The sequence below is a fragment of the Gavialis gangeticus genome, unplaced genomic scaffold (assembly GCF_001723915.1).
Source record: "Gavialis gangeticus isolate Ggan-Ray unplaced genomic scaffold, GavGan_comp1, whole genome shotgun sequence".
Lineage (NCBI taxonomy): Eukaryota > Metazoa > Chordata > Crocodylia > Gavialidae > Gavialis > Gavialis gangeticus.
In genome coordinates, this window is record NW_017728995.1 from 41,691,984 (window position 1) to 41,705,989 (window position 14,006).

A 14,006-nucleotide genomic window follows, 5' to 3' on the forward strand; every position below is an offset into this window, starting at 1 on the left:
CGCCCCGCCCCGGGGAGGTGCCGCTGCCGCCCTGCCCCTCGCCACGAGCCGGGGCGCGGTCTCGCGCGCCGCCGCTGTGACGCAGTGACGCACGCACGTGCCCCCCACGCCGTTGCCTGGGAAAAGGGGGCGGGGCGGGGAGTGCGCCAGCCGCCATGTTGTTGGTACCTCCTGTGCCGGTAGCGCGGGGCGAGGGGGTCTTGGGGTACCTGTTCCCCTCGGCCTGTGCCGCTGCCCCCACGCCAGGGAGGGATGCGGTCTCCGCCTCGGCGAGTCAGCGCCAGGGGTGCAGGGGTGCCCCTCTCGCCCCCGGAGACCGGGAGCCTGCGTCAGCTGCCGAGCTGCAGCCCCGCGCCTAGGGCACAGCGGACATTGCTCGCGCCATCAGGGCGGCGCTCAGCATCTCTGGGCTGGCAGTGCCTCGTGCCCTGGCTCTGCCAGTCTGGCAAGGGGCGCTGGGGCAAAAGGGGAGCCCAGAAGGAAAGCTGGTCAGTTCTGCCGTTCCCAAAATAAGGGTTACCCGCCGTTTCTCCGCATAACAAAATGTTGGTGTAATATGCACCCTCTCTAATGCCAGGGTGTTGTGAACCTAGTGCCCGTGAAAAAGGAGCAGCACGGTGAATCTTGGGCTTTTCCCTTTCCCTGGTTGTTTTATGCACTTGATACAACGTCCACACGAGCACCTTCTGTCTATTTAGAATCTGACTTTTGAATGTTGATTTAGATGCACATATTTAAAATCTGACCAGGCATATACCTACACTAAAGTATGTGATGTGCTGGCACTTTGTGAAATAGGAAGAATAATTTTGTACCTCTTGATGCCTTTCTTTGGAGAAGGGTGTTTGTGCCCCAAAGCTTGCAAAGAACAATTTTTCCAAGTATTTAGCCTAATAAAATATATCAGATTTTATCTAAAAAACCTCTGCCTCCTTAGACCAACATGGCTACAACCAACAGCCCTACAGCTTGTCAGTCCTTTCACTGGAAGATCAGGACTTGTCCCTGCAGACTTTATTCTGTGAACTGCTTTGTGGAAATTAACATATCCTAGTGTGTGATACATGTCTCGGGACAGAGGCTACGCATAAGAAGGTTTCAGTGATCAGAAACTGGTTTAAACGTGTAACAGAACAGAAGTTCAGTCCACATAAACCAGCTTCAAAATGGCCAAAACCGGTTTAAAATAAATCTGGTTGGATGTAGTATCTATCAGACTTAACTGACTTAGGGCAAACCAGTTTATGGAACTTCTGTCCCAAGATCCCTTCCTGGTTCAAGTTAACTCACAGGATGCTTTGCAGCCTCGGGCTATGTTGTCTGCTCCAGTGGAGCAGGAACTGCCTTGCCCCTCTGCTCCTTGGCCATAGGAAGGGCCGGGGGTGGTGTGGGAGGTACAAGGAAACAGATCACCAGATGCCCCCTAGCCAGGATCTGCACAGCGCATGGGGGGAGGGAAAGCACCTGTGGTGGGGGCTTTTCAATCCTGGGCAGCCCTCCACCTTCCCAGGTGCTGATTGCTTCAACAACTGCCACAAGAGGGAGGGAGAAGAGTCCTCCTGGCTGAGTGCCTGCTGGTGCAGCCCAGCATAGGGGCACCAAGGAGCCCCTGCCTTGGAGGGGGCTTCCCCTCATCACAGCCCTGGGCAGCCCCAGGGAGCTGAGGGGAATTCTCCTCCTGAACCCCAGAACTGCTTGCTTAGCCTCTGAGAGTCTCAGAGGGTGGAGGGAAATTCTCCTGCTGCCCTGCAGCTGGTTTTGTTTCAGCTGCTGTGAGTCTGAAGCAAAACTAGTTGCAGGGGAGTGGAAGAATTTCCCACCCCGCCCTGAAGCTGCACTGGGCTTCCCCTGAGACTTGCAGCAGCCAAGGCAAGCAGCTCTGGGGGTTGGGAAGGGAAGACTTCCCCTCAGCTCCCTAGGGCTGCCTGTCTTTGGGGAATGCAGGCTGGGGGAAACCACCTGAGGGGGAGGCTCCCCCAAGGTGGGCCAGCACCCAGACAGGGGGCCCCTTAACCCCCTGTGAGGGGCAGCAGCGGTTGGGAACACTTGGTTGGGCTGGCAATGGCCGGCAGGCTAGGAGATGTGCTCTAGCACCCCCTGCCTACTGTCCTGGGTCAGTGCAGGCCACCCCTGCCTTTCCCAACTGAAAACTGAATGTCAGTTCAGCTGGTTATTGGTTCAGCCAGCGCAGCTTGGAGGAAGCTGCCTAGATTAATTCAATTCTGCCTCGGGCTTTTTTGACTGTCTGTACTTAGCTCAGGGGTTTACTATGAGAAAAATGTTCAGATCCACGTTGATTCTTGAGAAATAATGGACCCCAGCAGTTTCGTTGATTCTACTTGGTTGAGTTACAGCCTGGAGGGTTTAGGACCAAACAAGTTTCACCTACAGATGTTGATAATGTCTTTTTGTTTAAGAGACAAGGTTTTGGGGGTGATATCTTTTACTGGATCAACTGTATAACTGGAAGGGTTATAGACAAGTTTTTGGCCCCTTTTTCAGGTCTAACAACATTTATGCACTAACTTACCAAATCACTCAATTATCCAGTTGTGTATAATGCATTTATTTAATTGTCAAATTAATCATTTTCTTTTAGTTGCTTTTAATTTATTTTTCAACTTTTTTCATCTGTTCAAATTGCATGAAAACAGATTGATCCCTCTGAGCAATAAAATGAATGCTCCCATTTTTATTAAAGATGTCATTTAAAGTAAAAAGAAAGCTTTAAATAGTTTCAAATGAGCTTTCCCAATATAATTGTGATGCTTTTGAGGTACATTACAGTGCTAATCCATAAATTGGTTGCCTCTAAACAAACCAACAAAACTGTTCTTACTATGAATCATACAAAGATCGCTAATATTTGGTTTGGTTTGTTTGCAGTGGGCTTTTGTTCTCCTTTCTGGGACAAATGGAGAGAGGCAGGGTCTCTTGTTATCTGATATGTCTGTACATTGGCTTTACTGATTTATAAATCCATTGCCTTGGGAGGGACAGGGAAAGAAACTAGCAGAGAAAGAAATTACTGTGTCTGCTTTGTGGATTTCCAAAAGAAGGAAAAAACTTTGTCAGGCTTAGGAAAAAGGCAGCAAAGGATACAAAGCACCTGCGTAAGGAATTAGTTAAATAAAACAGGAATGGAAAGAGGAAGAAACATAGGCTGTCACTCTTAAAGAATGAATTTATTTGAAAACAAACAATTTCAAGTTTAGAACACCTGGAGAGTTGCCATCGCTGCAACTTGAAACAGTTTTCAAGATCAGGCAACCTATATGAGAAATACTTCAAAAATTAGAGTTTAAGTTACTGGTTTTTGTGATGCAATAGTGCTAGAGGCCACAACCTTTTGGGAGGCCCAGTACAGACATAAAAGAAAAGTATTGGCAGTACCCCAAACTTCTTATTACCATTTTAAATGTTCCTCCAGTGTACCGAAGTACTGGCGTAGGACATTGTTTTGAGGATGTTTTAACATGTTTACTACCTTTATAAATCTCAATCACGCTCCCTGCTTGATTGGATTTACAAACTTGCCTAGGCCTGCACTTATGGCCTTTCCTGAATTCCCTCAGATGATTTTCGGGTTGTACCTGTAACAGAGGTGTATCAGTCAATAAAAAAGCTTTTGGTACCTTTCACACAGCATTAGGACACTGTGAGATTTATCTTATGATGTAGAGTTCCTGATTCCTGAAGATATGTTTGAACAGTTTTAACATCCTGCAAGACACGGAATAACTTAGTCAAAATGGGTGCATGCAGACATGACAGAAAATGGTGCTTTACTTCAGACTTGGCATGCGCTCATGCCAAGCCCTGCACACGCCCAGAAAAGGCAGTGCGTTACTTCAACTTGGCTCGCCCGCTGTCTGTAAAGATCAGACAATTTAGTGGGGCTTTTTTGGCACTTTTATCTAATAGCTGATTGAATCAGCGTTAGCTAAAAGTGCCAAAAAGCCCCACTGAAGCACCTGATCTTTACCAACGCTGCAGAGCATGGTTGAAGTTACACACTAATTCTTCAGGTAAAGTGTGGGGGGTGGAGTTTGTTTTTAATGTCTGCAAGGAGCCAATCAGAACAGTTCCCTAAGAGAAAGGCTACAAGTGGCTGTTTTTGTCCTTGGCAAACCAACAAACAGATCAAGGTTTTGGAAAATTTATTTAAATCCTGTACAGGAAATCACAAACTGAAGTCCTGCCTATAAATTCAGTGCCTTGAAACAATAAAATGATGTCAATATTATTTACTTTAGCAGACTTTGTAAAAAATATGCAAATACATTAGATATTGGGACTGTGCATCCTTCATGGACTGTAAGAATTAATATGTTTTACTGTAGTCTAATCCAGGGGTGAGTGATTATTTCAGCTGGAAGGCCACTTAATGAATTTTGGTGAGCTATTGAGGGCTGCAACAATAGCCTTACTCCTTGACAGATGCCCTGACCCCCAGTTGCCATCCTCTAACCCACCCTCTAACCATGGGCATTTGCTACCGGAAGTCCCTCCCCTTGCCCCTGGAAGTACTCCTTTTGCAGAGGGGTGCCATCTTGGAACTGGAGAAAAATCAAATCATGTACTAAAAGTCAAACATCTACTATAATGCAATTTAATTTTATTTAAAAATATCCAGATGTATGTGCATTTCTGTAATTATGCATAATTGATCAAAAATAAAGTCTGACTATTATTGTGTGGGGGGTGTGGTTGGGGGGTGGGTTTGTGTGTATGTGGGTGGATGTGTGGAGGGATTTGTGAGGGGGTGTGGCTGTGGGGAGATGTAAGGTATATTGGTGTGAGTGTGAGGGAGGATGTGGCTGTGTGTGGGGTTTGTGGGATATGAGGGAGAGTGGGGAGGTGTGGTGCACAGACCCCACCACGGGCAGTGGCAGCAGCAGCAGGCCCTTAGTGCACTCCTGGCTTGTGCAGGTACACCCGCCAGGCGGTGCACAGCTGCAGCCAGTTCCGAGAGCTGTACGTGGTTGCAAGAAGTGGAGCCAGGCCAGCCCATCTCTATCATACAAGCCTCACATGCAGCCCCTGGGATTCCCATTCCACCGGGCAGAAGCCTCATGCAATGAAGCTAGCTGCCTTCCCCACTCCCTGCCACCACGTGCAGTTCATGGGACTCAGCCAGAAGTACCTTCCTGACAGAGTCCCGTGAGCTGCACATGATAGCAGGGAGTGGGCCCAGGCCACCATCTCTATTGCACAGGGCTTCCCTGCTAGTGGCACGCAAGTCCCAGGAGCTGCACATGAGCCTTGTGCAGTAGCAGTGGGTCAGCCTGGCTCTGCTCCTTGCAGCCACATACAGCTCCCAGAACTGGCTGGAGCTGTGCACAGCCCAGCAGCTGCACCAACATGGACCATGAGCATCCCGAGGGACTGGCCCCTGCTGCCACCACCACCAGCATGAGGAGCTGTGCACAATAGAGGGGGTGTGTGAGGGGTCCCCACATCCCTCCACCCTCTCTCACACCCCAGAAACCCTACACACACCCACACCCTTTCCACCCGAGCTCAGCATTCCCACCACTGCGCTGGGCACAGGCCCTGGGCTCCATGCTTGTGCCAGCCCCATGGTCCATGCTCCCACCCAGCTGCATCTTCCCTATCTGCTGCCCAGAGTGAGCACTACAGCAGGGACATGAGGAGCCGCTAGAGTCCAGGGAAGCTAGAGTCCCCCCCCAACTGCAGCAGTGGTAGCAACAGCCCCGCCCAGAAGTTGTGCATGCTGGCCAGGGCCCTCCCACACAGGATGCAAGACAGTGGGAGTGAAACGTGGGCTGGCTAGGGTACAATTAATTTGTGGGCACCTGCAGACCAAATGAAAATCATCTGGTGGGCCAGATCTGGCCTGTGGGCCATTTTTTTCCTGCCCCCAGTCAAATCTTACCAGAAATGGACCAGAAGGTATTGTACTTTTCACCCTCCTCTCACAGTCCCTACTGATAAGTCCTGCTTAATTTAATAAGGAAAGAAAAGAATACTTTGCTGTTCATGAGCTCCGGGATTTCTGGTCTTTCATCCCTATAAAAGGCTGTTTACCTCAGTGATTCCACTAAAAATAAGTTTACTGAATGTGACTAGTTTCATTACTTAAAGTGGACTATTTTCATATATCAGGCAGTAAGTGGCTGTTACTTTACACTAATTGTGTCAAATTATAATATGAATGTTTCTGATGCTTGGCTTTCTGTGTTCTCAGATCCACTCACAGTTAAAAACCTCACTTTCTAACCAGAATCCTAAACTGGTGCAGGAGAATCCACTAAGTGACCCAGAAGTGATCAGGAAGGTGCTATTTGCATTTCCAAAGCTATTGCTATCTGCTGCAGTAAGTCTTACACAAAAATTTTATTATACTTGATATCACGTCATCAAAGATTTCAGCATGGGGATGAAAATACAGAACAACAGTAGGGAACAACTGTATAGACTTGTCACATAGCAAGCCAACTGCAGAGTCCTCTTCAGTATGCTGTAGCTGATTACCTATATTCTATTTTTCATGTATGCTACATAAAGACCTTTATATATTTATTTATTGTTTGTACTATTCAGCATTAAGTTTTAGAAGTCCCCTTACAAGGTGTGAGTCAGCCCTTTGAATGGACTATCAAAGCTGTCTTATCCACTTCATGGGACTGCTCCCAGTGGCTGTGCAATAGCTACATCATCAGTAAAAGCCTAATACAGCAAAGATGTCTACCCAGCAACATAAAAATGCAATTGTAATGTGTTGGCATACCCATGCTGGCTTAATCTATCTAGCACGGACAGCAACAGCAGTGAAGATGCAATGGCACATGCTTTAGCTAGCAGGGTATTCTGCAATCACCCTCATTCTCTTGGATAGGCAGGCATACCCAAAATATCTACTTTAGGCCGTAGGATCATAGAATCATAAAAGTGAGGGTTGGAAGGGACCTTGAGGTCACCTAATCCAACCTCCTGCTCAAAGCGGGACCAACCCCTACTAGATCATCCCAGCCAAAGCTTTGTCTAGCCAGGTCTTGAAAACCTCCAAGGATGGAGATTCCACCACCTCTCTGGATAACCTGTTCCAGTGTTTTGCTACCCTCCTAATAAGAACATTCTTCCTAATATTTAACATAAACTTTCCGTGCTGCAACTTGAGACCATTGCTCCTAGTTCTGTCATCTGCCACCACTGAGAATAGTGTAGCTCCATCCACTTTCCAATGCCTTTTAGGTTAGATATTAAGAAGAACTACTTCACTGTAAGGGTGGCCAGAGCCTGGAATAGGCTTCCCAGAGAGGTGGTGCTCTCATCTTCCCTGGAAATCTTCAAGAGGAGACTGGATAGGCACCTGGCTGGGGTCTTATGACCCCTGCCACCCCCAGTGCTCCTTCCTGCCCGTGGCAGGGGGTCAGACTAGATGATCTGTCTAGGTCGCTTCCAACTCATTGATTCTATGATTCTATAAATAGAAATCAGAATTTGAGCTGCCTCTGCAGATAGTTGAAGGCTGTTATTAAATCCCCTCTCAGTCTCCTCTTCTCTAGACTAAATAAGCCCAGTTCCCTCAATCTTTCCTCAAAAGTCATGTCCCTTAGCCCCCTCACCATTTTTGTTACCCTCTCCTGGACTCTTTCCAATATCTCCATATTCTTTCTATAGGGGGCCCAAAACTGAACACAGTACTCCAAATGTGGCCTCACCAGTGCTGAATAGAGCAGAATAATCACTTCCCTTGACCTACTGACAACACACTTACCAATGTAGCCCAGTATGCCATTAGCATTCTTGGGAACAAGGACACACTGCTAGCTCATATTCAGCTTATTGACCACTGTAACCCCCAGGTCCTTTTCTGCACAGCTGCTGCCCAGCTAGTTAGCCCCCAGCCTGTACTGGTGCATGGAATTGTTCTGTCATAAGTGCAGGATTTTGTACTTGTCCTTGCTGAACCTCATGAGATTCCTTTTGGCCAAATCCTCCAATTTGTCTAGGGGGTGAGAGCACTGATGCACCCCCTGACTGGCTGCGCTTGCTGCATAGGTGATGGGCAGGGGGGGCAGGCAGAAGCGCCAGTGATTGGCTGTGGGGGATGCCCCCACGGTTGGCAGGATTGGCTTCAGGGGGACCCCCCCTGCCTGGTCACTGACTGGTCGCTGGGGGGGCACATACCCCCCCGACTAAGGCAGCGCCAATCCCCCATGCCCTCCAGCATATCTACTACTCCCCTCAGCTTGGTGTCATATGCAAAGTTGCTGAGGGTGCACTGTATAGCATCTTCCAGGTCGTTGATGAAGACATTGAACAAAACCATGTCCAGGAATTGGATGAAATTAGGAAAGGAAGATGAGTACTAAGTTTATATTTTTTATTTTTAAATGGACTACAGTGTAGCCCCTTAAATAGATGTAGGGGGCTGATACAAGCTAGAGCCAGAGCTGTCTTTAGGGAGGGCGAATCAGAGTGACAGCCCCAGGCCCTGTGCTTTGGGGAGCCCCATGGATGGTGCTGTACAGGCCCCACTGCCACACGTCACCACTGTCTAGTGCTACTGGCTCCAGCCAGCAGTGGGGGGGGGCTAACGGGGATCACCCCCCCCACCAAAGGAGGGCAGCAGCAGGCATAGCCCTAGGCCACACTCAGCTACCCTGCACTCACACCCAGCACTGCAGCCGGCTAAGCCGCACACAGGCAGGTAAGTTTCTTTTAATCTTCTTTATCACCCTGGGCTTGGGGAGGAGGCGGGGTAGATTGACACCCCCACAATGCAGGACAGAGTGGGGTAAGGGAAGGGCAAATCATTCACTTCTGCCCCTCCCTGCTGCACAATGGGGATTGTCCCAAAACCCAGCCCAGCTGGGGCCCTGTTCACCGTGACTGGGACCCTGGATGAACCAGGTTGTAGGATAGTCAGAGCCTGGCAGCTCATCCAGGGGAATTGGCAGGCAGCTCCCACCACTGCGCACACCACAGGGAGTCAAGCGGCGGAAGGGGGAGTTCCACTCCCCTTCCGACTTCCGCAGGTCGCAACCCTGGACAAGCTGCTGGGCTCTGATTGTCCCATGACCTGGCCCAGCCAAGGCCCCAATCATGGGGAATCAGGCCCTGGCCAGGCTGGGTCATGGGACAATCGGAGCCTACCTGCAGCTCTGGGCAGCCAAGGGGGCAAGGGAGCACGTGGCCCCCCAATCTTTGCATGAGGCAAGTGGGCAGCAGCTGTGAGCTGCGCTCTGCTCCACACCTCTACGCCTCACCACCACTCCTTTGAAAGCATTGCAGCATGGCGCCACGTGCCTCGCTGCCTGGCCCGCCCAGCGGCTGAATGCACACGATGGTGCCCACCACTTTCAAAACAGTGGCAGAGGCAGGCAAGAAGCCCTTCAGCCCAGCCATGCAGCCAAGGCTGGCCCCATTCCAGCCCCTGACTCTGGATCCCCCCAGGCAGTACACAGCTGGGGCTGGGGTGGGGAGGCAGCTGGGGCCAGGAGCTGGCTGGGGCTGGGGCTGGTGCTGCCAGGGCCAGGAGGCAGCCAGGGCTGACACGGTGCAGTGCCAGGCAATGCTGCTTCCCCCCTCCCCCCCGGTGGCCCTTTCCCTTCCCCCCACAGGCTTTTCCATGGGGGGAAGCGTGTGTGTGTGTGCGCCCAATTTTATTTTTTCTTCCTCCACCTATACACCCACCCCACCCCTGAGCTCCACCCACCCTTAGGGATGCTTCTGGCTAGAGCTAACAACAGGGATCACCTTATGCCCTGAACCAACTTACAATCTCAGGGATGTGAATGCAGCATACAGTCAAATCGGATTTATTTCTGGGCTCTGCTTTCTGTGTTGCACTTCCTGACTGGGGCAGCATAGGATCTGATTCTAAATTCTTAGCAGTCAGAACTCATTCAAGATAGTGCTTTACTAATACAATCGTGTTTCATAAACTGAAGACTTTTTGGAGATGATATAGTCTAGCCCTCTTTCAGGTCACATTAAGTAGAAAGTGATGCTTATGTACCAAAAGAAGTTTAAAGAACCAAGGTATATACATATATATTTTGGATCAGATTAAATAAATTTGTGTTTTTCTAGGAATTTATGCACCAGCTTCTCAAAAACAAAAAATGGATCTGAAAGTAAAGTCAAAATGCCCAGTTCTCCACTGTCTTGAACTTAGGTGTTTGTTCTCATTTGTTAAGACTTAATGTAAAATTATAGTGATTCAGGAATGCGTTACTCCTCTTTTATACCCACTTTACACTGGTATAAATAGCTAAATGGAGATCAGACCTACTAATACAACATTCACTTTAAAAATGGTATATATTTTCTGTATACAATAATCTTTTAGAACTCTTTCTATTTTGAATCAGGTCCTTCACTGGAGATTTGTAATAGATTTACAGAGTTTTTTAATAACAATAAATAGTGTTTTTCACTCTTAACATTTTCTCTTCATTATATAGTTGGTCCTCTGAATGTTCCTTGTTTTCACATAAAGAATATTAAAGCATGAAAATATTTGTATTACCTTCAGAAGTCTTGTTTTCCTCAACTGCTGCTTTATCGGTTGTCTTGAATTCATCAAAAGGTAGACAAGTCCAAATATCAACCTATTCCTTTATCTGGTGTCTTAATATTCTTCATTAAGAAAAGATTTCAAGGAACATATGCCAGTTCTTGACATTTCTATCATCTTAATACAAGTGTTGGCAGTTTTATCCTAATCAGATATTCAAAGCCTTTTCTAAGTTCTACCTTTGTGTTTTCTTCATCAGATTCTGCTGAATTACTTGTTATTCTCCCAGTCAGTTTTGCCTGTGCAATTATTTCCTTTATCAGAAAACCAGTAAAAGGCAGCTTATACAATTCTCATATTGTAGCTTTCTTGATATCATGATACCAAAGCAGCATGGTGAGATATACTATTATTGACAAAACAAGAAAGGAAATACTGTATCTACTCAAATCCAAGGCAAGAGTCTTTTTCCCCATTCAACATCCAAGGGTCTTGGATTTGAGTTTGGGAGGGCAGGAAGATAGGCAGTGGATGGAGCTCCAGCTCTGGCCCTAGCCCCAACCCCAACCCAGTCTTGGGAGTTTGAGCAGCAGCTTCCACCCTACCCTTTCCCCCTGCCAGCCCTTCTCCATGCTACCTCCCCCACCACCACCACACTCCTGCTATTGCTTTTTACTAAATCATGGCTCTGGGTCTGGGTCCTGCTCCACCCTGACCCAGGGCTCTAAGCACATGTTGGCTCCATCCACTACCTGGCAAGGAAGCAGTGGCAATACCTCTGGGCCCCAGTTCTGACTCTGAACTCAGGGCTAGTGCTGGAGCTGCCACCACTACAGTTGATGCTGCCAGGCCAGGCGAGAGCTAGAGCCAACATGTGCTCTGTGCCTCACTGGAGCCAGGTCCCAGGACAGTGAACCAGGGATGAGGGAATAGTGGAAGTGGGCAGGCAGCAGGGGAGGAGCAAGCATGGGGGGACACAGGCACTGCATGGGGGTGCAGATGCAAGGGGTGCTCAACTCCCCTACTGCTTGTTTCCCTGCCGCTGCTTTCCTTGTCACAGAGGGGGGACGGGGACAAATTGAAGACAACCCTCTAATAATTAGAGTCTATACATGGAGAATTAAAACAAATATATGAATTTTCTATGTGTAGAATCTAATCATTGAGAGGGTCATCTTTAATTTTAAGTTGTCTTGAATTTGGGTAAGTGTGATATCCTTGTATACTATTCCTTCTCAGTTCTATATCAACCCCCTTATGTCTTCCACATAAGGAATTTGGGGTGGGGGGTTAACTGCCTTATTCATTAGATGGTTCAAAGTAATGTTTAAACAAGTTTAAGTGAGAGGTTAGTGGACCCACCTCATGGTTGGCATAGACCAATAACTAAAAACTGTAGAAGTAAAATGGCAAAGTACAACCATGATGAACATTAATCTTACTTCAAACTATTCTAAGAGTTCATCTTCATTTCTTCCACAATACTTTATTCTACAAAACATTTCTTTTGCTAATCTTAGATTAATGAAACTGTGAATAAGCGAGTAAAATAAATTTCCAGGCACCATCTGTCATCCAGAGCTGATCCTAAGATATTTGTTATAAGTGTTGAGTGCAACAGCAGCAATGCAAGATTAAAAAGGCCTTCTCATGTTTTGTTGTTTGTTTTTAAAAAGTATTCTACAATTTTCTTCTTGAGTAAATCTTTGCAATTTCAGTTCTATAAGATGAAGGGGTTCTCTCTTAGCTAGGCCTTTCTACTTATGTGAGTAGTTCTCAAACATGGTCCATGAAGCTTTTCTTAGTGATCTTCTGAATTAAAGGTTTTGAAAATCAAATGCTGGGGAACTGAAAATGAGGTTGGAAGACAGTTGCTCCATGAGACACCCTCTCTCTTTGTGCCAGGTTTATTAACATTAGAAATGTTGACAGCCAACACAATGTAGGGCAAACATATCCGAGTTAGTTTTAAATTAGGTAGCTCAGATATTGACAACAATCTAGCCATAGCAGGTATTTACTACGCATAAAATCCAGTCTCTTCAAGGGCAGCAATTTTTATACCTGTTTCTAAGGCTTGATTTACACATTTAGTTGTATGGATATGTAACTTGATAATTTTATCTAAATATATCTTGCCTACTGCGTGAGTTTTCAGTTTGTTTACTGTTCTCTCCATAAGCACCACATGCTGCAATCAAGAAAACACAAATATATTAACTGAAAATAATACAGTTATTGACAGGCCAGTAATGAAGGCCTGTTTCTACTACCTTTGGTCATGCTGACATAAATGGCGCTACTTGCATAAGTTAAATGCTACTCAGTGTATAAAGGGTCACAAATTAAGTTGTAAAATGATTGTGCCTTTAACTTGATGAGAACAATAAGCTACATCTTCCTTAACAGGTGAAGTGTACTTTTGTACTTTTCAATTCTATATATAATTTCCCAGTCAACTGGGCTAGAGGAAGCACATGTATGTTCATCCTCACCTTGTCATTCCTCCTCTGCTCAGTTTCCGTTACTTCTGAGGAAGAAATTCAAGCTTACAGTGAGGTGTCTTCATGGGCCCTAGAAAAGAATGCGATAGAACCAGCCGAGTACCACTTCTATGTGAGATGTACAATTGGTCTAGGCCAACATATTTATGAAATTATGCAGGCAGATTGAGATTTTATATATTGCCTGGGCATTTGCTCAATTTGAAATGTTTGATTTTTGTAGATTACATGATAGGTAAGAACAGTTCTGCCGCCTAGCAGCCTTAATCTTTGTTTGTATGTGGGGGGGGGGGTATTTGTTTTGGGAACAGCAGCAATAGGTTCTACAGGCGTCACCAGCGTTATACATCTGGCAACTTGGAAAATGTTTTTTATGCAGGTAGAAGCTTTCACAAATATTTCAATGATATTTTCTTGTATAAAATTATAAATATTTGCCCTATGGTTTATATAACTTCAAAGTAGTAGTAATAACTTAATTTTATATAGAAGACAAGGTAGATATGTACCTTATAGACTAACTGAATCAGAGATGCATAAGCTTTAGATACAGCATCTGATAAAGTGAGCTGTTGTTCTCAAAAGCTTATGCATGATTGAATCAGTCTATAAGGTGCATCTCTACTCTACCTTCTGCCTGATTTCAGACTAACACTGCTAATTATCTCTCTCAACTTAATTTTCATAGTTTCATAGTTTCTAGGGTCAGAAGGGACCTGAGAAGATCATCTAGTCCAACCCCCCACCATGGCAGGAAAGAGTACTGGGGTCAAACGACCCCAGCAAGGTGTTCATCTAACCTCTTCTTAAAAACCCCCAGGGTAGAAGCCTGCACCACCTCCCTTGGAAGTTGGTTCCAGACTCTAGCCGCCCTGACCGTGAAATAGCATCTTCTGATGTCTAACCTAAATCTACCCTCTGCTAGCTTGTGACCCTTGTTCCTGGTCACTCCTGGCTGTGCTCGGGGGAACAGTGACTCCCCCAATGCCTTCTGATCCCCCTTTGGATAC

The 14,006-nt window shown here is 46.6% G+C and overlaps 1 long non-coding RNA gene across 1 annotated transcript; it reads left to right on the forward strand.

Annotated features, from left to right (window-relative positions):
* The first annotated feature begins 237 nt into the window (after nucleotides 1-237).
* On the forward strand, nucleotides 238-11,115 carry LOC109288144. The gene is made up of 3 exons (XR_002095073.1): nucleotides 238-488; nucleotides 6,248-6,340; nucleotides 10,066-11,115. It is a non-coding gene; the product is annotated as an uncharacterized LOC109288144 (long non-coding RNA).
* The last annotated feature ends 2,891 nt before the right edge of the window (nucleotides 11,116-14,006 follow it).